This window comes from Zonotrichia albicollis, chromosome 1, assembly GCF_047830755.1.
Source record: "Zonotrichia albicollis isolate bZonAlb1 chromosome 1, bZonAlb1.hap1, whole genome shotgun sequence".
In the NCBI taxonomy this organism is placed as follows: domain Eukaryota; kingdom Metazoa; phylum Chordata; class Aves; order Passeriformes; family Passerellidae; genus Zonotrichia; species Zonotrichia albicollis.
In genome coordinates this window covers 65,977,123-65,996,051 of record NC_133819.1, presented here as the reverse complement: position 1 = coordinate 65,996,051, position 18,929 = coordinate 65,977,123, and the positions used below count along the sequence as shown (strand labels likewise).

Sequence of the window (18,929 nt, the reverse complement as noted above, 5' to 3'; positions counted from 1 at the left end):
GACTTTTGTAATGAAGGCCTCTACACAAATATAAATGATGACTAATAAGGCATTACACAAATCATTATTAATAAATTAACAAACAAAACTTTTCTCTGCTATCAGCCTATACTCTTTTCTTCTTTAAAACGGTCTCAGTGATAATCATAATTTGCACTTCAGAGTGATTATTTACAGCAATACTGCCAGTGGATATTGCCATGTGCAGATTACTTTTCCCCATTAGGTGACAGGGATGTTTTTGTTCTTGATCAATATTGTCATCAACATTGTCATCAATATTTGCATAAACTGAGGTCTTTTTTCTGTCAATTTAGCCACTGTTGCTTGGGTTTTCCTTCCAACATCAAGTGCTTTTGGCTCAGGTTAATACTGCCATTTTTAATTTCTCTGGAGTAGGGTTTTAAGGTGTAATTTAGCATTCCTTTGCTTATTTTAAACCTTTCCCAGGCCCAGGTTTTATTGCTGACATCTTGCATACACTGTGAAAATTCGGGTTCTGCCATCACACCTTGAATCAGGAGCAGCTTCAGGGACAGATAAAAGAGGCAATTTCCTGTCTCCAGTGTCCATTGTCCTCAGTGACTGCCTGTGGTACCTGTGCTGGAGGAGATGACAATGAGCTGTTGGAGCACTCTTTGCTGTCTGGTCATCCATTCTTGTTACCAGTGACTGAAAGGGAGCAGGGTGAACAAAGCAATAATTACTGTTTGTGTGGGCTTTGCTCTCCCTTGCAGAGAAAGTCCCTGATGCCTCTCTCTCGAGGTGCTTCTGGGGCTATTGAGAGACGGAGCATGATGCTACATCAGGTCTTAAAATGTAAAATAAATTGGTGTTGCAGCTAAACAACAACCATTAGCCTGTCAATGCTTGAATTCAGCTAAATGCCAGGTTTACATGAGTAAAAGAAACTTATTTTTCAGTCCTTCTAACCAAGCTGTAAGCTGTTCCCACCTCCTTGGAGCATATCCTAGCCATAAAGTCAGATGGATGAATTCTGGACAAACCATTGGATTCATTTAGGAAGCACGTTAGAAAAGGGAAGAGTGAGGGGAAAATATTAAGAGAAGAATTTAGGGTTGTCATCAGCTTTCTGGTGATATAAATGTTTGTATAAAGGTTTATGACTAACTGCTGACATGAATAATTCTTCGAATAGCTCTCTCGCAAACATTAAATACTCTACTGTTATTTTCTTAGTAATCTGGTGAGGGACATCTGCACTTTCTGGAAAACTGAAGTCATTTGCTATGAAATTGGCAAACTAGGGCAGGTTTTGATAAACAGTCCAGAGGGCAAAAAACCAAGGAAGGGTAAGACCTTAAAACAATTGTTATTTTCAAAACAATCCTCTTTTTCACTTTAGAAGTGACCCTCTTTCATTTTTACAATTAATTTTCAAATGTAGCATCTTGAAGCTAGATTTAATAACTCCATATGCAACCCACAGGATTTTTTTCTCTTATTTGAGAGAGCCTGAAGTGAAAAGTCCATTATTCAATCAGTTCCAAAGGGTGTGAGTTTCAGAAGCCAGAACAGGTTACTGAGATGGGAGAGCAGGGCAGAGTGGAGGCAGTGATAAGCTCAGCACTAGCTGTTGGTTGACATGACAAAGATGGTTTTTGTCAAGGAAAGAGGTGAAAATATTCCCTCCCCTTTTCTATTTCTTGTACTTTAAAGAAAGCTGAAGTCCACACTGGCATTCCCAAATGTTTAAAAGCTATTAATTTCAGCATTCCCCTTTCCCTCCAAGTTACTCTGAGAATCATGAGGCTGTTTCCCAGCAATATGCTTTTTCCTTTCCAACAAGATAACTTTTTCTCCAACTGGGAAAATGCCTGAAACCCAGACCAGATGCCTTGTGAAAATTGCTCCCCCTTCATATACATTTTGAGTTTTCTAATGTTAGGGACACCCTATATTGGGAATCTTCAAACACCAAGGAAGACCAGAGTCTTTGTCTCTCAGCTATGAAAAAGCTGTGATATTTTTGTAAGGCAGACAAGGCAAAATGCACAATCCATAATTAAAAAGGAAGGTCTGGTTTTGACTTTGCTGACTGACGACCCCAGCAGTCAAATGATAAGTGGGATACTGTGGACTTACAGATCCTTAGTGAAAATCTTCGAAAAGGATGGATATTAGTCAGAACTGTTAGACAAAGAAGAATGTACAAACATCTAAGAGTACATCTCGGAATGTGGCCACCAGTTACACATCAGTGTTACTTGCCCTGAATCCAAAGAGTCCTGTAACACGGACTAATGGTTCAGCCCTACCCAAGGCACACTTGTGTCTTCACAAACTACTGACCTGGCATCAGCTTGTCAGCTCAGGTTCCAAGAGGGCTATCTGGTAACTTCATGGATTGCATAAAAGCAGGGAGAAAGTCCAGAAGTTTACCCACTGCTCCATCTAGTGCTTGTTTTCAGTATCCTATAGGATCATGAAATATCTTTTTTTTTATGAAGGCTGATACGGATATGCCTAGGAGCAGCTTAGTTGCTGGAGAGCACTTGTAGCCCACTGACTTCCTAGCTTATGAGGGCTATCCATCAGAAAGTTTTATTTTTTTCTATTTTTTTTCCCTTTTTGCCTGTCAGCCACCAAGTGCCCACAAAGAGTGTTTGAACTGCCGTTGCAAAGCAGTGATCTTTCAGAAATTCTTAAGGGAAAAGGAAGATGGTAAAGCATGAGACTTATCAATTGCTAGAGCTGGTGATAAAACCACAGTATTTGTGACAAGCAGACTGGGTACAGGTTAATGAGTTTCGTATTTCACATGGCTGTTTATTAACTAAAGTAGCTTGTTTCTACCAGGTAAGTATTCAGTCGTGGGATAATTATAAGTATTTTGGTAGTACAGTCAAAGGCACATTTTATTGAGGAAGGAATAGTACACTCGGCAGAAGTGTGAGGAAAACATTGTTTCAGACAGGTTGTGCCTACTCTATTAATTGAAAGTGTCAAGGAAGATTTCTGAGAATAAACAAATTTGTCATGAGTTCAAATGTCAGAACAACCTCTGGCAGTTGTTACATTGGTCAGCTAGCACTGTCCCAACAGCTCCCAGGCACAATTTAGAGGATACTCTGGATCAAGGACCATTTAATAGGATATATGTTGGCATCCCATGCCACTTGACCCCAGGCATGTTTAATTTCCCACTGCAAAGGAAGTCACAGTGTTTTACTGAGGATCGTGATCCCTTGCAGTCCCAGGCTGAGAGCTCTGGCTCAGTAATTCCAACTCTAATAGCTCATGTTTTTAGCTCTAGGCATCCAGGGAGTGTTACAGGAAACGTAAGGGCTCTCACAACTAAATGAGAGTACCACTTCAGAGGGAAGTTTTTAGTGCCAGCAGGACTTTCTGCAGCAGGATCTTACTCTTGATTTTGAAGTGTGACTCATGTCTAAGCAGCTCTCAGAGATGCCATCACCAGTAACCATTACCTTTCGTATCACTAGCTGGCTTTAATACCTTCCAGAATATAAAGAGAATGAAAATAATGGAAGCAGACATACCAGCACACTGTAGTGGCCAGTCACTACATATTGCCACAGCACACTAAAGGCTCTCATGTGGAGGAGTGAGAATTTTCCCAGTGCTGTCTTTGCAAATATTTTTCTGAATTTGTTTATGTTTACCTTATCCATTTTCTTTCCCCACTTTCCTCCAAAACCAAACAATTCTTATGCTAAAACTGCCAGGGAGGAAGAACAGATCTAGCACCTGCCAGAGATGTTCAAATGTTAAAAATAAAAGATGGCCTGTTAAACACAAAACACAGAAGGAACAAGAGAAAACTGAATTTAATGGGAATGGAAAAGTGATGATAGTGGGCAAGTTTATTCTGCTATGTATATATCAGTCAGGTCCCTATTTCAGAACAAATCACTCCAGAGAATTAAATCCCAGGCAATGGAGTAGCTGTGAGCGAGGGCACACAGGGGTCACACACTTGGGTAGGACATTCTAGCTTGTCTCTGTCCTCACCCTCCGTGAGATAGTGTCAATCAGCTGGAAACACGTCTCCAGAGTTGGCTGCTCCGTGGTAAGGAGAGACTGTGACCAGAGCTTATGGTCTCTTTGAGGTATGGTATCTTTGCAGGAGAGCTCCCTTAATATCCCTGACAGGATCTCTTTATCCTGTGCCTTCCTAATCTGCAAGTCAACAGGAAAAGAAAATGAATTCACTGTGCTAAATTGAGTTCCTGCTGTGTGTGATTGATACTGGCTTTACTTTGAAAAAGTAAAGTTACCTCTTTATCAAAACTTGGTGTTTTCTTTTGCTTTGCTGTGTTTTTCAAAAGGAGGAGGGAAATAATTTTGTTACTGCCATTCTGGGAGGGACTTTTCTATCCTAAAGCACCGTGGTCCAGCCCTCCCTCCTCATTAATCCTGCCCTTTCCCTATGCCCACTGCTCCCAAACCCTCCCTGCACATTTCAACGTAGGAATCTTACACCAATTGGGATATTTTCAGTAGTTGCTTGTACAGTCACTGAAGTCTCTTTTCAGTGCTTGTTGACTATGTGCTGGGAAAACATGGTTTCTCTTGATATGCTGCCTGAAATAAGAACTTCTGGCTCCTCAAAGGAAACCAGCACTTCTGACAGAAGTTGAAAAGAGGACGAGTTGTTTTGAAATGTAAAGGTAACATTGAAAAACAAAGGGAGGTTGAAGGCTCCTGGTTCTCTTTTTTTTTTCATTTACAATCCTTCTGTACCCTTGGTACTACAGTCTGTAATTAAATTTAAAGTTCTGTTTATATAGGGAATAATGACATTATTTACTGACCCTTTCTGGCATTAAGCTTCTTGAACTCATGCCAAAGCATTGCATTGTGCAGCACAATTGTGCTCCCACCATTCAGTATTTTGGCTTGGTCTGAAGTGCACTGACAGAGACAGGCAGTTAATGCAAAGCTCTGAGGAACAAATTTAGTTTCATCATTCTGGATAATATTAAAAGTGAGAACAGAGTAATTTAGGAAACAGTGTGGCTTCACAAGAGAGAGCTCCCAAGAGCTGCTGCAGCACACTGTCTCAGCACTATAGGCTGTTTATAAAACAGGGACTTATGCAACATAAAACCGTTTGGATGTTGAGTTCAAATGCTTCAAAACTGGATACATCTCAGTTCCTGCCAGCTACTCCTGTCTATTGATTATTAGGGGCTTATTTGAGAATGTGGTCTAGGTGTGTATTTTGTGTCTCCCCGAGGATGTAGGGCATTGTGGTCAATTGTGTCTTGCTTTTTGTGAGAAAAACATTTGTCCCAGCTGTTCAGACATTGTTTTGAAATCGGAGGGGTTTGGTGGTTCAGCAGCAATGGCTGGTATTTTAAATGGAACATTCTTGTTCAGCGTATAAAGAACTGCAGTGCAGCAAGGACAGGAAAAAGCCTAGTGACTCCTCTGCATGCTGGAGAGAAGGCAAACTGGGTCATAAGGAACAGTATCAGAGGAATAGAGGAACAAAATGAGGAAGGGAAAAGAAAGAGACTAAATCAGTACGAGGGGGGGAGAAGAAACACAGACTCGTGAAGGGAGGAGCTCTGACCATGCCCCACAGGGACCTCCAGCAGCACTCACACCTGCCCTGCAATGAGCTCCATGGACAAACACGGGTGCCAGCCTCAGGCAAAGCAGCCTGGCACTGCGAGCTCCCACCAGCACAGCATCCTGCCTACTGCCTTTCCTTCAGGCAGATGCAACCCCACAAAAAATCAAACCTGGTCCCTGATCCACTGATTATTTTGAGCATTTCTTTCCCTTCCTTTGAACTCTTAATTTCAGCATCACACAGAACATTTCCCTTCAACAGAGGTGACTCTTGTAGGAAAAATCTCTGAGTATGGCTGGCATTCCTCCCTGTGGCAGAGTTGCCTCTGGAGTAAGAGCAAAGGCAAACTGATAGTACATACATAATTTTACTTCCCTTGAACTTGTCTTTCTGTATTCTTGGAACTCTATTTTTTCTCCCGTTTTTCTTCCTGGTGACAGCGTGAACGAAGTTATTCACATCTTGCTTGTAGCTGGGTATCTTAGGAAACTGACTTAAAAGGGACGGCGGCATAAATACAGCAGGCACGGAATATTCTCCCTTCCTGTTCAGAAGCTCGGGTGGGGGAAAACAAAAAAGCCGCAGGAATAAACACCTGACCCCCCGGTGGCAGTGCCGGGGCGGGAGCGGCGCCGGGACGGAGTTCCGCGGGACAGGGTGACCCCTGCCGGGGGCGCTTTGTGCTGGAACTCCAGGGAAAATCCCAGGGCAGGAGCAGCGAGCTGCGCTCAAGCCTGTGAGCTCAGAGGAGCCTGACTACGCGTTACAGCATCGTGCACCGACCATTTCTTCGTCGTGCAAGCAGGAGGCTCAGGGACTGCGGGCTTGTCCCCAAACAGCCGGGGTAGGAATCCTCTGGCCCGCACCAGTGATGCTGATGCACTCAAACATCTGCAGCTCCGACTCTGTTCACCTGGTTGCCCTGCCAGTTCGAGTTCAGCCTCAGAAAGCTGGCTGCCCTCTGGTAAAGATCAAGGGAATAAATTCAGGCAAATAACTCCAATGGAAACAGATCTGTGATGGTTATGTCTGAGGAGAGCAAGCCCTGGCTGGGCTGACCTCCAGAGATGCTTCTCCTCAAGTCACCCTTGCCTAGACTTGTGTCTCCCTCCATGCATGGCTAGCAGAGAGAGATTGCCACTGACAGGGAGACCAGTGCTCTCCTCCACAGTTGCCATGGAGTTGTGGACTTCTGTTGCTTTGCTGGTGCCTTTTCAACCTGTCAAGGGACAGGGAGCAGTGCAAATGTGACTGTGACACAAGTCTGTGGAGTTTAGTCATGAGAGCTGTTGAACTGTGCCCCGAGGGTTTTGGTAAGAGACCCAGCAGTCAAACAGGAGATCTAATACTTGAAGGCATTTTAAAAGCAGACACCTGGCACCTATTTGCTGTCCTGTTTTTTTTATTTTTTTGTGCAGTTAGCCATGGTGAGGAGCCCTGCAGTTGTCAGCTACATCTCAGTGTAATTTTATACACGGGAATATTCACAATGTACTGTTCACTTGAACTAAGTCAAAACAGCAAGCTGTTTCTTTGCTCAGAAATGTAACTGAGTTCTCCCTGCTTAGCTATTCTCTTAAGCATCAAGAGACAAGTCCAACATCCTCTGAAAGTAATGGAAAGACATGGATGGTTTTCAGTGGGAGTTAGATCAGTGTTCAGTTAAATACACAATTCAATAAGGCAGGCTTTAACTGCTTCTCTTATTAATAACACAGAAATTAGTTTACTCAACAGAGACATTTGGTCTTTATTTTTAAATTATTTCTAAATCCAGAAAATATTTAAACTGTGTGCCCAGCCAAGAGTTTGTATCTTGTATTGCAGGAAGAGGCTCAGAAGCTTATTGTGTTAAAAAGCATGAAATTGTGGATTTCAGCAGATCCTCCTAATAAAGGCAATTATTAAAGTTGTTGTGAAGTTTGTAAAAGAAGAAATCCATGTGGGGTTTTTCCCTGAAGTTGCCTTCCACACAGTGCTCAGCCTCTTCCAAAAGGTATCCTAGAAAGACTCAGAATGGTTCTTCCCCTGGTCTAATGAACCATTCAGACAACACAACACCCCCTTCACAAAGCGTGTACCAGGCTACTTACCTTTAACATGCCCCCTGCCCCAACAGATGCAGGTGGAAAAGTTACCTCCTCTGGGTTAAGTCCTTGGATGTGCACAGGATGAAGAATTGAGTGTTTCACTTCTGAAACAGATTTGTGCCCTCCCCAGGTAAAGCTGACAAGCTAGACAGCATCACTTCTCAGCCCACCAGTTGAACTACACCATGCCCCAGCTTCATCTTAAGTTTTTGATTCTAGGAAGTTTATCTGAGGTAGCCTGCTATTAGTACTGCACTTCTTGTTGCTTTTTCCAAGGTATCTTTGCTGCAGAGTTGATTTGAGAGATTAACAATCACATGTGACACACAGATGAGCCAGACAGAATCACATGAGTGGTCCTGCTACAAAAAGGCACTTTTACTGATGCTATGCTTTTCTCTCTGTATCATCAGGGGTTTATGGGGCTTTGTGCTGCAGGGAGTTAAAATTCTTGCCCAGGAAATAATGGAAGAAATGGCATTGGCTGCAAAGAGATGATCATTTGCTCTTCTGAAAACATGACAAGGCACTGGGAGACTATTAGCACTTGAGTGGAACAGTCTGTATGGATGTGTGTATATGCATACAACAGCTTTTATTCCATACCTGGCCAGATAACCTTAGCTAAATGTACCTAAGAAACAAAATTCAAGGAACAGCTTGGGTTAACTGTGTAGAGAGAATGTATCCTCAGGTCTCTTATTTCTCCTATTTGTCAGATTGCTGGAAAATTTTGAACCAGCTGAATAAAGCTTCTCTATTTTCTAAGGTGTTTTTTTTCTCATATTCCTGTTTCTCCATTGTTCTTTCCAGGCAACACAGGGTGATTTTCAGGTTTTCTTCTGTATTGCTAATACAATTTTTTTGCAAAACATCCCAACTGGACCAGGCCTGGAGGTGGGCTGAAAGAGTGAGCTCTATCTAATGGGCTGTCTTTCTCAGCTTCTCAGGTGGGATCCCAGCTGCTTAGGAAACGAGATGATCTCTTGCTCCTCCCCTTAGTGATTTAGTACAAGTCTGTCAAGAGAGGAGAAAGCAGGAAAGCTTTTTTTATTCCTGAGAGTGCTAGGAGAACTGCCACAAAGCTGTAAAAATCGGGGCTATCATTTAATCTGTTCTGCAGTGCTTGGCCTGTGATTTGAGAGAAGAGTAGTTCTGTGCTGCTGCTGGATTTCCTTGGCTGGGAAAGTGGAAAGGAAGAAGGTGTCACCTGTAGCTGAAGGTAAGAAAGTAAAAAGCCAGGCTAGAAGCAGAGGGGAGCATGGTGTGAGATTGGTGAGGAAAGGAGGTGGGCAAAGCCAGTGGCCCAAACAGAAGTGGGCATGGACCAGGAGGTGATGGCAGGGCTGATAGCAGGGAGACTGCAAATGGCATAATTGCTTTACTGGTTTTTTGGAAGAGCTTTACTGGTTTTTTGGAAGAGCTGGCAGTAATAAATGTTTTATGCTCATTCAAGGTAGGGCATAGAGGATTCCAAAGCCAAGAGACTGACCAGACATACAACTCTGGGATAGAAAGAGTCATCTCCTTGCAACTCACCTGTGCTCTGTATATCTCAGCCCATCAGTTGTTTTCTGCATGATAATTTTGGTATTTGTTCTGTCTTTCCCTCATATGCACAATGCTTGTCAAATAGATGTTCTTGGGGCCTGTTGTCACCTTATTGTCTGAAGGTCTCACCTCTCTGCCAGTCTCTCTGCATTGTTAAAATTCTTAGGGTCCCACCATGTTTTTCTACTGCCCCAAATCCCTGTTGGTCACAGCTTTATCCTTGTATGCTCCTGCTTTTATGTATTCTTGTGTGTATACAATGTGTTTCCAACCTCCTGATCCCTAGGAAAAGGGAATCTTGTCATGGAGCCAATAAAGAAGTTGGATAAATTTAATCATATAATAATAGCAAGTTAAATTTTATAGACTCATGATAATGTGAATGTGCTTGAATTTGGTGACTGACTTATTACTAACTTGCCTCTTCCTGCTTCTTCTCACTTGTTTCTTCTAATTAGTGTGTTGTTACACACAGATGAGATACCTTTTCCCAGGTGAGACAGGTAGTAGCAAGAGTCAGCTGTGCCCCATTATAAATCATTTTCTTCTGCCCTCAAAAAAGATATTTGCAGGGAACAGAGGAGCTCTTCATATTTGCAAGCCACAGGCAGATTGATTCACTGATGCAGCTGTAAGTTACCAAGACTCAGTGACAGCATCCTCCTCAGTACAATTGTTTGTTCTGTCTACTGCAGTTATTTTCTTCAGCAGCAGCCCTGGCTCGCATCTAAAGGTGAGGGCTGAGGGTGTCTGTACCTCCCTGGCTTTCAAAACTCAGGCAGTCCTTTCCAGTCTGTTTCTTTGTGGTTTGGTGAGCAGTTTCTGGGGGAAAAAATTATGTGATATGTTGTGGCGTTTTATTCAGTTCCTCTTCCCTAATCTAGAACAAAATCCAAAATGTGCAATGCTCTGTGCTGAGGGATAGTCAAAATGTCAAATGATGTCAAAAACATGCAGCAGTTCTTTCTGTCTTTCTACCCCAAATGTGATCAGAAGATTACTCCAGTTATCACTGAATTTAGTCAATTTGTTCTGGTGTCCATGGACTGTGAATCTTCTGCTGTAGGAACAAAAAAAGACTGCTCCAGAAGTTTCCTCTCTTGTGAATATTTTTAGAGTAATCTTCCAGGCTTTCAGCAAAAAAAACCTGGAGTTGTAATGTCTCTGAGATGAATATAAGATCCACTGTACTGCAGTTAATCATATGTTGGTAGTAGGTTGTACATAAACTGTCTACATTAGCTTGATTTATTAAAAAGTAGAGGGTTTCAGGTGATAAAACAAACACTAGAAAAATACACAGCAGAATTAGATGACCTGTTTCTTTGCTTTAGCAGAAGGCTTCATGTCCTTCACTGTAAAATCACCCACTTTCTAATTTCCAATTTTTTTTCCAGCCTAGCTGGGGGTTTCTTCTGTGTCTTTCCCAGAGCATCCCTCTGTAGGGACATTAAAAGCTTTCAGCAGGGTATATTTTTGTTGTTGGGGTGACACTTGGCTGCTTGCCTTCTGCCTTTTTGTTTCATGCACGGAGATGATGGACTCCAATACCAGAGAAAGCCTAAAATAATGATGTGTTAATAACCTCAGGCTCACTCATGAGGGAGTGTTGCCTGCAGTGAGAATTCCCCTTTGCTGGTGAGTGATATGTCTGTGGCGCTTGCAGTGTTGCTGTACACCCAGTAGACATGGGGATTTGGTAATGAGGTCCTGAGGATTTAGAGAAGTTACTTTATCACTGCTGAAGAGATTTAAGAATGGTTTTGTTAAAGCTTAGTAATCATAACACTAGTTTCTGCTGCATGCAAATGAGCAACCCAATCCTACAGCCCTGCTGCTGAGGGCAGCACTTAGTCCTGGAAGATGTGGTGATTATGTGATCAGCCAGGAGACTGAATTCTGCCATTTTCTATGTGAGGTTTAGCAGTGTTAAACCCACACCGAGGACCTAGGGTTGAGGTAATCACTATCCTGTTACAAGTTTCCTGAGTTATCTGCTCCTCAGCCTTTTATTGCCATAAATAACTCTAGAAGTCAGGCCTCACTGCCAGAAGTGTTAAGTGCTGCAAATAGTAGAGAAGATGACTCATGAAGTGAGATGAAGGTGGAGCATGAATCAGTAGGAAGAAAACTGATATACAAAGGAGACATTCTGAATGTAGATGACACAAAAAGTCTGAACAAAGCAATGTTCAATCATCATAAAAATGAATCAAAAGGGGTTTTTGTTAAAAAAAAAAAATAGAAACTCTTCTATTTAATGAGAGAGATCATTCCAGTGAAAGCACAAAGATGTTGTACACTGACCATGTTATTCCTTACCCAAGACAAACTATAAACTGCATATAAAGAGATGGGTGGAAAATTCTTCTCAATATGTCCAAACAAAGCAGAGTATTCAGCAAGCAGGTTGCTTTCCAGATTGTTCTGTGTCTATACAAGCTAAGAAAAGAACTTGTCTTTGAGCTAAACCGTTTTGGAGATCAAGAGTCCTCATGGCTTCAATGAACCCACACTGAAAGCTAACAGCAAAAGAAGCACTAAAATAACCTGAGCCCATTCCTTGTAAATGATAACTCATGAGAAGGAGATTAAATTCCCACAGACTGTTCCATTTGAAATGACAGCTTTTGGTGCTTTTGCTTACCCTCCAAAAGTTTGCACATGCAGGAGTGCCTTTAAAAGCAGACTTGGGAAAAAAGGTACCTGATAGATGACATCCTACAGCTGTTAATGCACTAAAGCATCCTGTTCTGATTATAATTCAACTCCTGCCACTTCTGGGAGAAGGGGTGTCTACAAAAGTTCAATGTAACTCCTCAGAGGTGAGAATGAAACATGTTTTCATGTTGACATCACAATGGTACTTTAGTCATTAGAAAAGGGCTCCTTGTTGAGGGGATGGTCAGGCATTGGGACAGGCTGCCCAGGAAAGTGGTCATGGCACTAGGCCAGTCAGGGTTCAAGAAGCATCTGAATGGCACTTAGTCATGTGGTCCAGTTTTTGGTAGTCCTGCCAAAAGCAGGGAGTTTGACTCAATTATTTTTATGGATCTCTTCCAACTTGAGATATCCCATGATAAACAATCTCTTTGAAGCAACAAAGGGTTAAAGAGGTTCCCCCTGCCCCCAACTTCCAGCAGGTGCTAAAATGTAATAATGGAAGGAAGACTAGATATCTGTGTCTTAGGTGAAAGCTCTGTCTCTGCTAGCATTTTTAATAAGAACCACTGTGAAAATTGCAGAGGTTGGTTTATCTTCCATACATGGTGTGTACGGCTTGGCTTTATGATGCTAGATCCTTAAAATGTTGCTCTCAAAAATGCTGCTCCTTTAGAGCAGTAATGCTTAGAAAAAGGTGTAACAAGGCATCCTAACCTGTACTGCTTTGAGTTCCTTTGCTGAGGATAAAGTAAGGGATGGTTGGAAGACCAAATCTTCTAATGTGGCTGTTTCACAGTGCTGGCTGTGGCAGGAAATCTGGAGAAGATGGGTGATGCTGCCAAGGCCTAAGGGATGCAGATACTTACGTGAAGCAGAACTATGCACAGAGAGGGAAAGCTCTAGCAAGGTTCTCTCCCCAGTATTACTGTAAAAATAATCTCAAACCTGGTTGTACTCATCTTTTATAGTGTTGTGAGAGCCATGGGTTCATTTCTTCGTTGAAGGTAGTGCTAGGACTGAAACTTGGCATAAATTCATGCTTATTCCTGGTCAGTTCCAAAGTTTCAGATGTGAATTTACCTGTGTGTTAATGAGCTAAATTCAGAGCTGCATGTTGTAATTTGCAATATGTCTGGGTGCTGCACCTTTTCTACTGTGTCTCTGTTTGATCTGCCTATTCATAGGAAATCTGCTGGATTTGAGCTTTAATGGAGTAAGTTATTCTCAAGGAAGGCAGCACAAGCTGAGTTTTCTATTGCTGCTAAGGGAGAGCTAATAGTTAACAGCTAGTGACAGATTTATGTTTTCACTGGTAGGCTACCCAGCAGTGGGCCCAGCTCAAATATAAAGTATTGCTTGGAAAAGTTGGCTTTGTTAGCAAAAAATATGAAGTTCATTTTAAAAGCTGTACTCATTTTAAGACTGAAAGAAGTGCCTTCTTCCTGTTGGGAGAATTGAAATTCTCTAAGGAGAAATAGCAAAGACTGAGTTTCTGTCAATAAAAGAGTGTATGTAATTTAATACCAGGCAGCTTTTTAATACAATAGGAGAAAAAGAGCAGACAATTGCCTCTGCTGTGAAGGGGAAAAATACAAAAACCTGCCTGCAGTATGTTACCTAAATTTAGCCACAGAGGGACCAATCCTCTTGGATACTCAAAAATCTGTGTGAAGTAAAAGCTATAGAGAAGCTGTACTTGGAGACCCTCTATCCCCATTTTCCAAAGTGCTGGTAATAGGAGATGTGTTAGGCAGGACTGTAACACAGCCCTTGCTTATTTAGTCCTTTTTATCGCAGAATCACAGAATATCAAAGTTTCTGTGAAATTTTCTTTTCAATAATGTAAGTGGCTGAGGTTAGAGATGTGTGAATGGCTTCCCTCAAATGATAAAGCTACTCAAAATCATCCTGGGTTCAAGCTTGACTTGCTCCTTCAAGCAGTGATGGGATCATGCTTTGAACAATGCATATCCATAAAGGCGTTAAACTCCTTACAGATGTCCTGCAGACCCTCTCTTTCTTGACATCTGTGCTCAAAAGCCTATCTAGGAGAGGCATCTGATCCTCAACACAATGCTTGACAACAAAATAAAAAACTTGAGTTCAGAAGCCAAAATAAGCCACAGATTATCATTCAGAATGCAAAGATGGACACTAGCTTCTTAGTCAAATATCAGTTCTATATTTTTTTAAAATCAATTTTGTAATGGTTGCTTAGGTTGAGATCAAATATGAATTGTAGATTTCTCAGAAGTGTTGCTATTAAAGATTTCTGATGTCTTAATTTAAGTTTCATTTTAAGTCCTGATAGCAGCATTTCTTCTAGTTTCATGGGCCTGAGAAATAAGCTTGTATCCCTTACTGGCATGTGCTTCCAGTGAGTTTTACAAAGAGTACGTTATTAGTACTGTTATTACCTTTGTCCACATTTGAAACAAGCCCTGAAACTGTAAACAATGGAAGCTATTGCCAACTTCTGTTGTATTAACACTCCTACAACACAGTTCTCTGTTAAACAACTTGCTTCTAAAAGTCTTAGAGGACAAATGTGTGGATGCTTTTAGAGTGCAAAAGCTGCGTCTCAGGGTGCTCACAGCAGAGCCAGAGCTGTAGCAGGAGTCCAGTTTCATGTGACACCTACCTTGTTCTCATATGCTTCTACAGTTCTGGCAGTGGTACTCTGGCTCTTGATTATTCTCTGCATCCTCAGCTCCTCAAGAAAGATGAATTTTGCCTCTCTGTTTCCTCCAAGGGTGATGATTTACTGATGAACTCATTGGTGAGCGGTGTGTCATCAAGAGATGTAAACATTAAAGCACAACACTTGTACAGCACTTGGCATTCAAGCAAAGCTTCAGGATGTATTTCCAATGCCAGAGGTTTTGTTTAAGAGGTTGCATAGACTGAGACTGTCCAGTGGAGAAGGCCAGCTGGGGCCTCTGTTCACTGCTTCAAGTTTGCAGTAAACATTTTAGTGGCTTGAAGGAATGGTGCAGTTGCCAAGCCCACTTACACTCAGAGGGAGGGGTATGTTCTGGAAAGCATGGAAGCTTATGCAGAAGACTCATGAAGCTAATTTTTGAGCATGTTCCCAAAAGGGTCCATAGGGGCTCTTGATAGTTTGAATTCTTAAGGGTTCTGTGATCTGGTTGGAGAAAGCCAGGCTAAGATGGTGTAGTACAAGTGTACTAATGAGCCATGTTGTAAAGATCATTTGTTTGTCTGTTAAACAGACCCAAATGTTCATGCATTTTTGTGGTATGTGATTTTTGTTGTAACAGCATTGCTACATTTGAGTCTGATCATAAGCATTTCAACAATTATATGTTTATAGACAGCATTAGGACTAAAACCCAAGTTATTTGATAACTCTTCGGAGGATCTGTTTAGTTTCCATATATTAGACATGAATAAACAATGAGCAACTTTAGGGCCAAGACCCATCGTGTTTTGAAGCCCTCAGCTGACGGTTCTACCATCTGCCCAGTCTCTACTGGCAGAAGTGAGAGCTCTTGTATGAAAAATGCTTGGACCAAATCAAAATTGCAGATATTTGACATCTGCCAGTCTTCATAAGCAGAGTGAGTATGACAACGTTGTCTTATTTTTTAGTTGTAAAACAAAAATACAGAACATCTACCACCCTGTAGCTGACTCTGCTCCTAAAATAACCAAACCAGTTACCCAAAAAGCACTGGGGTTCAGCTGTCAGTCAGAACATGCAAATGTCAGAAACCAGTATACAGCAAAATGCACCCTGGCAAAAAATAAAAGCAGGATGAGTGGGCAACGCTGACAAGTGATGTGAATTTGTATTGCTTTTACTAATCCATTCAGGAGAAAAATGTGGTTGAAGTGTCTTGGTATGGTATGTCTTTTTTTGGTGTTGGAAAAAGAAGATTGAAGCATGATCTCAAAACTTTCTGTTTAGAAATTTCCTGTGAAGTTATCCTTTAGGAAGTGGGAGGAAAGCGAGGTTAAAATTAAATGAAACTGTTTCAGAACAAGCAAATAATTTTGTTCAATATGAAATGAAATCCTTTCATTACATCCTTCTGTGGTATTGGGAGTTAAGTCTTTTTAAATGATTAGCAAACACCACTAATTACTCTTTTTGTGTTCTATTTGAAATACTTTATTACTGCTTTTGTGTATTGTAGAGAGTAAACAATCACTGTAGATACTCCATTTAGCATGTTTGTGAACCATAAGATGTTCACAGCACTTGAAAAAGAGTTAAACTTTGAAATAAGGGGGCTCAGATAAACCAAAAAATAGTCCTGCTTCTCCATTAGCACCTCTTACTGAAATGGTATCCTAAGATTATAGAAAAGTTTGGGTTTAAGTGCTCACTTGCATTTGAAAGAAAAAGTTCTTTGCACACATTTGCTCGATGCCATGATGATTTTTGGAGTTTTTATTTTTTTTCATATTATATCCAGCCTTGCAATCTCTGGTTGCATATGTGAAGAAATAAAAGGATATTTACTTACTCTCTCTACTGCTGCCTGTCAGGGTATTGTATTTGCTGTGGTACAAACTGGCTCATTGTAACACCAGACTGAGAGCCCTCCTGTGGGCAACCTCCCTTCCCCATGTACTGTAATCCCAGCTAGAGAGGGTCCCCTTGTGCCCCTCCCTGGGGACAAGGCTGGGTTTGTTCTCTTGGTCTGTTCTGGGCATCTTCCAAGAAAAGCATTGACCCTGCTTCCTCTTCTGGTAGTGAGGGTTGAATCATGCAGAAGAACATCATCATCATCATCATCAGCTACTCTGTGTTACTATGGCACGGCTTTAACCAGTGCTAAGAGCTCAGTCTGCATGGTGTCGCAGCAGGAACGATTCCTAGTGTGGAAGTTGGCTGTAGCAATCGACCTTCAAGATTATTTCCTCCTAGGTCTGTGTTTCTGAAGCTGTTATAAACTTCTGTTATTGTTCACCTGTGCTTGGGTTATCTGAAAAGAAGTAAATCTTCATGGTGGTTCCTTGGGGAAGATTTCCTCACTTTCTCATATTCAAGTTTGGCTACATCCTTTGAAGTCCCTTTACCCTTACCTGTGAGCGTCTGTCTCTATTCCATCAATGCTGTCATTGCTAGTCTACAGCAAGATGAAGAGACAAATATGAAAAGCTCCTTGGGCTTCTAAACATGTAAGGGCTCTCCAGAGTAGTCCTATAGAATTGTGAGGTTCAGAGTACAGTGGAAGACAGAGGCATTCCTGATAACTTATCCATGTTCTGTCACAGGTGGATGGTCAGTGAAGGTCTCTTGGACCATTTCAAAATTAATTTTCTATTTTCAAATTTCAAAACAAAGCATAACTTTAAGCTTAAATGTGGCCACAATCCATTTTACTCTATTGAGAGTATTGTTTCAGTACTTTAAGGACCTTCTGTATGCAGAACGTTGGTTAGAAATTTAAAACTGAGTTTTAAATTAGCACTTGGTAAGGTGTTAGCCTGTGCACCTTCTAAGCAATAGCTTTGAACTTCTTAATAATGGAGGATTAGAGCCTCAGTGTAATTTGTCTCTTCTCTGTATGTTTGGGCTTAAGCCAACTCAACTTTGAAAGCTTCACATATATATCTTGCATACATAATATTTGCATCTATACAAGCCCCCTACCTCAAAATAACTTTTTGAGGCAAAATCCACCTTGCTGCAGTGTTGTAATTCATCACTGGTGTGGGAGATAAGTGTCTATAATTGTATCTTTAATGAGGCAAGTGGGACAGACTGTGAAAATCAACTTTTCAGGTGCGATGAAATCAGATCATGCCTGTGGCCAAATGGTGAATCTGCTTTCCCTGTAGCAGAAGGATTGCATTGAGTTGAGTGAGTGATAGCCTTTTTCCTTAAGAGCTCCCTGACAGAACCAGAGCCACCCCCAACATCAGCAAAATGATGTCTCTGTGTGCCCATGTCCTCCTGGTACACTCTTGTGCTAAGGCAATCCTAATGTATTTCAGACAGAGTCCACGGGGAAGAGGTCACCACTTGGCTTTTGGCTCCCTGGTGGTTCTGTAGGCCCTCAGAAGGCAGCTCTGCCACTGCAGCCTGGATAGGAATATTGTGGCCCATGGTGAAATTGTGACCATCTGCTCCTTGCTGCAAGTCCAGGGAGTAGGAAGGTCCAATTCTCTTCCTTGAGAGCCTGGTTATTTGTTATCACCATGGAGTCTAACCGTTGCCAGGGCCTGTTTCTACAATAAATAATTCCACAGAAAGCTTTCTACTTATGTCCTGGCATACAGACATCATTGTCCTTGTCCAGACACTCCTCTCAGAAGATGAGAGGGAGTATGTTTCATCTGTGGAGCTGGGATGCTGGTCTTGGAGTCCCAAGTCTCTATAGGGCATTCAGGGTGTTAGTGAATCTCCTGTGGGAACTCAAGCTACTGGATGAAGGTTCTGTCCTGTAAAAACACACATTTCAATGGCTGGTCGAATTTGTTAAGTATACTTCAACACCATTAGCCATGGAAAAAGATCAGTTCTAAATCTGGAATTTCAGGTAGTAAGGCAAGCTTCTAAATGGGAGAAAATGTCATTGGGAGACAGGGACAGGCTAGGGAGAATGTTTTAAGTATCCTTTGAGATCATTGTACAATTTCTTGATTACTGTTTGAGCCTGTTCACATACTTAGAAGTAGATGTCTGTAGGAGATTTAAAAAAAGAAAAAAGCAGCCATAGTTTATGCTTTCAAGAGGTTGTTCTAAAAGACAGCAGAGAAATGTTAAGTCAGTGCTGTCAGTTGAAGATCATGTCTTGGGTCACTTGTGCTGACATCATCAGCTAGTTATAGTTAGAAGAAAGAGAATATTTTTCCCCCAAATATTTACATGAAACAGACTCTTTGTATGAACTAAGGATTCAAAACCTTTTGAAGGGGAGCAAAAGCTCAAGTAATTGTTAGTAACAATGGAGATTTTTTTTCTTTGACTTCCTGGGACCCTGGTAACAAATGAATGTCACTTTATGACCTTACTCTGACTTGTGGCAACATTTCTTTAAAACTTGTCATATTTTCTGTGTGTTTATGAGAAACTGAGATGT

The 18,929-nt window shown here is 41.5% G+C and overlaps 1 protein-coding gene across 5 annotated transcripts in view; it reads left to right on the top strand.

The window, feature by feature from the left end:
- Nucleotides 1-18,929, top strand: part of ATXN1 (ataxin 1) — a 367,362-nt gene that overhangs the window by 19,920 nt on the left and 328,513 nt on the right. The window contains exon 2 of one of the 5 annotated variants that reach the window (XM_026799801.2): nucleotides 8,780-8,878. The exons of the other annotated variants lie outside the window; for them this stretch is intronic. The gene's annotated coding sequence lies outside the window, so the exon portion shown is untranslated. The remainder of the gene's footprint in view (nucleotides 1-8,779; nucleotides 8,879-18,929) is intronic. 5 annotated transcript variants of the gene reach the window in all.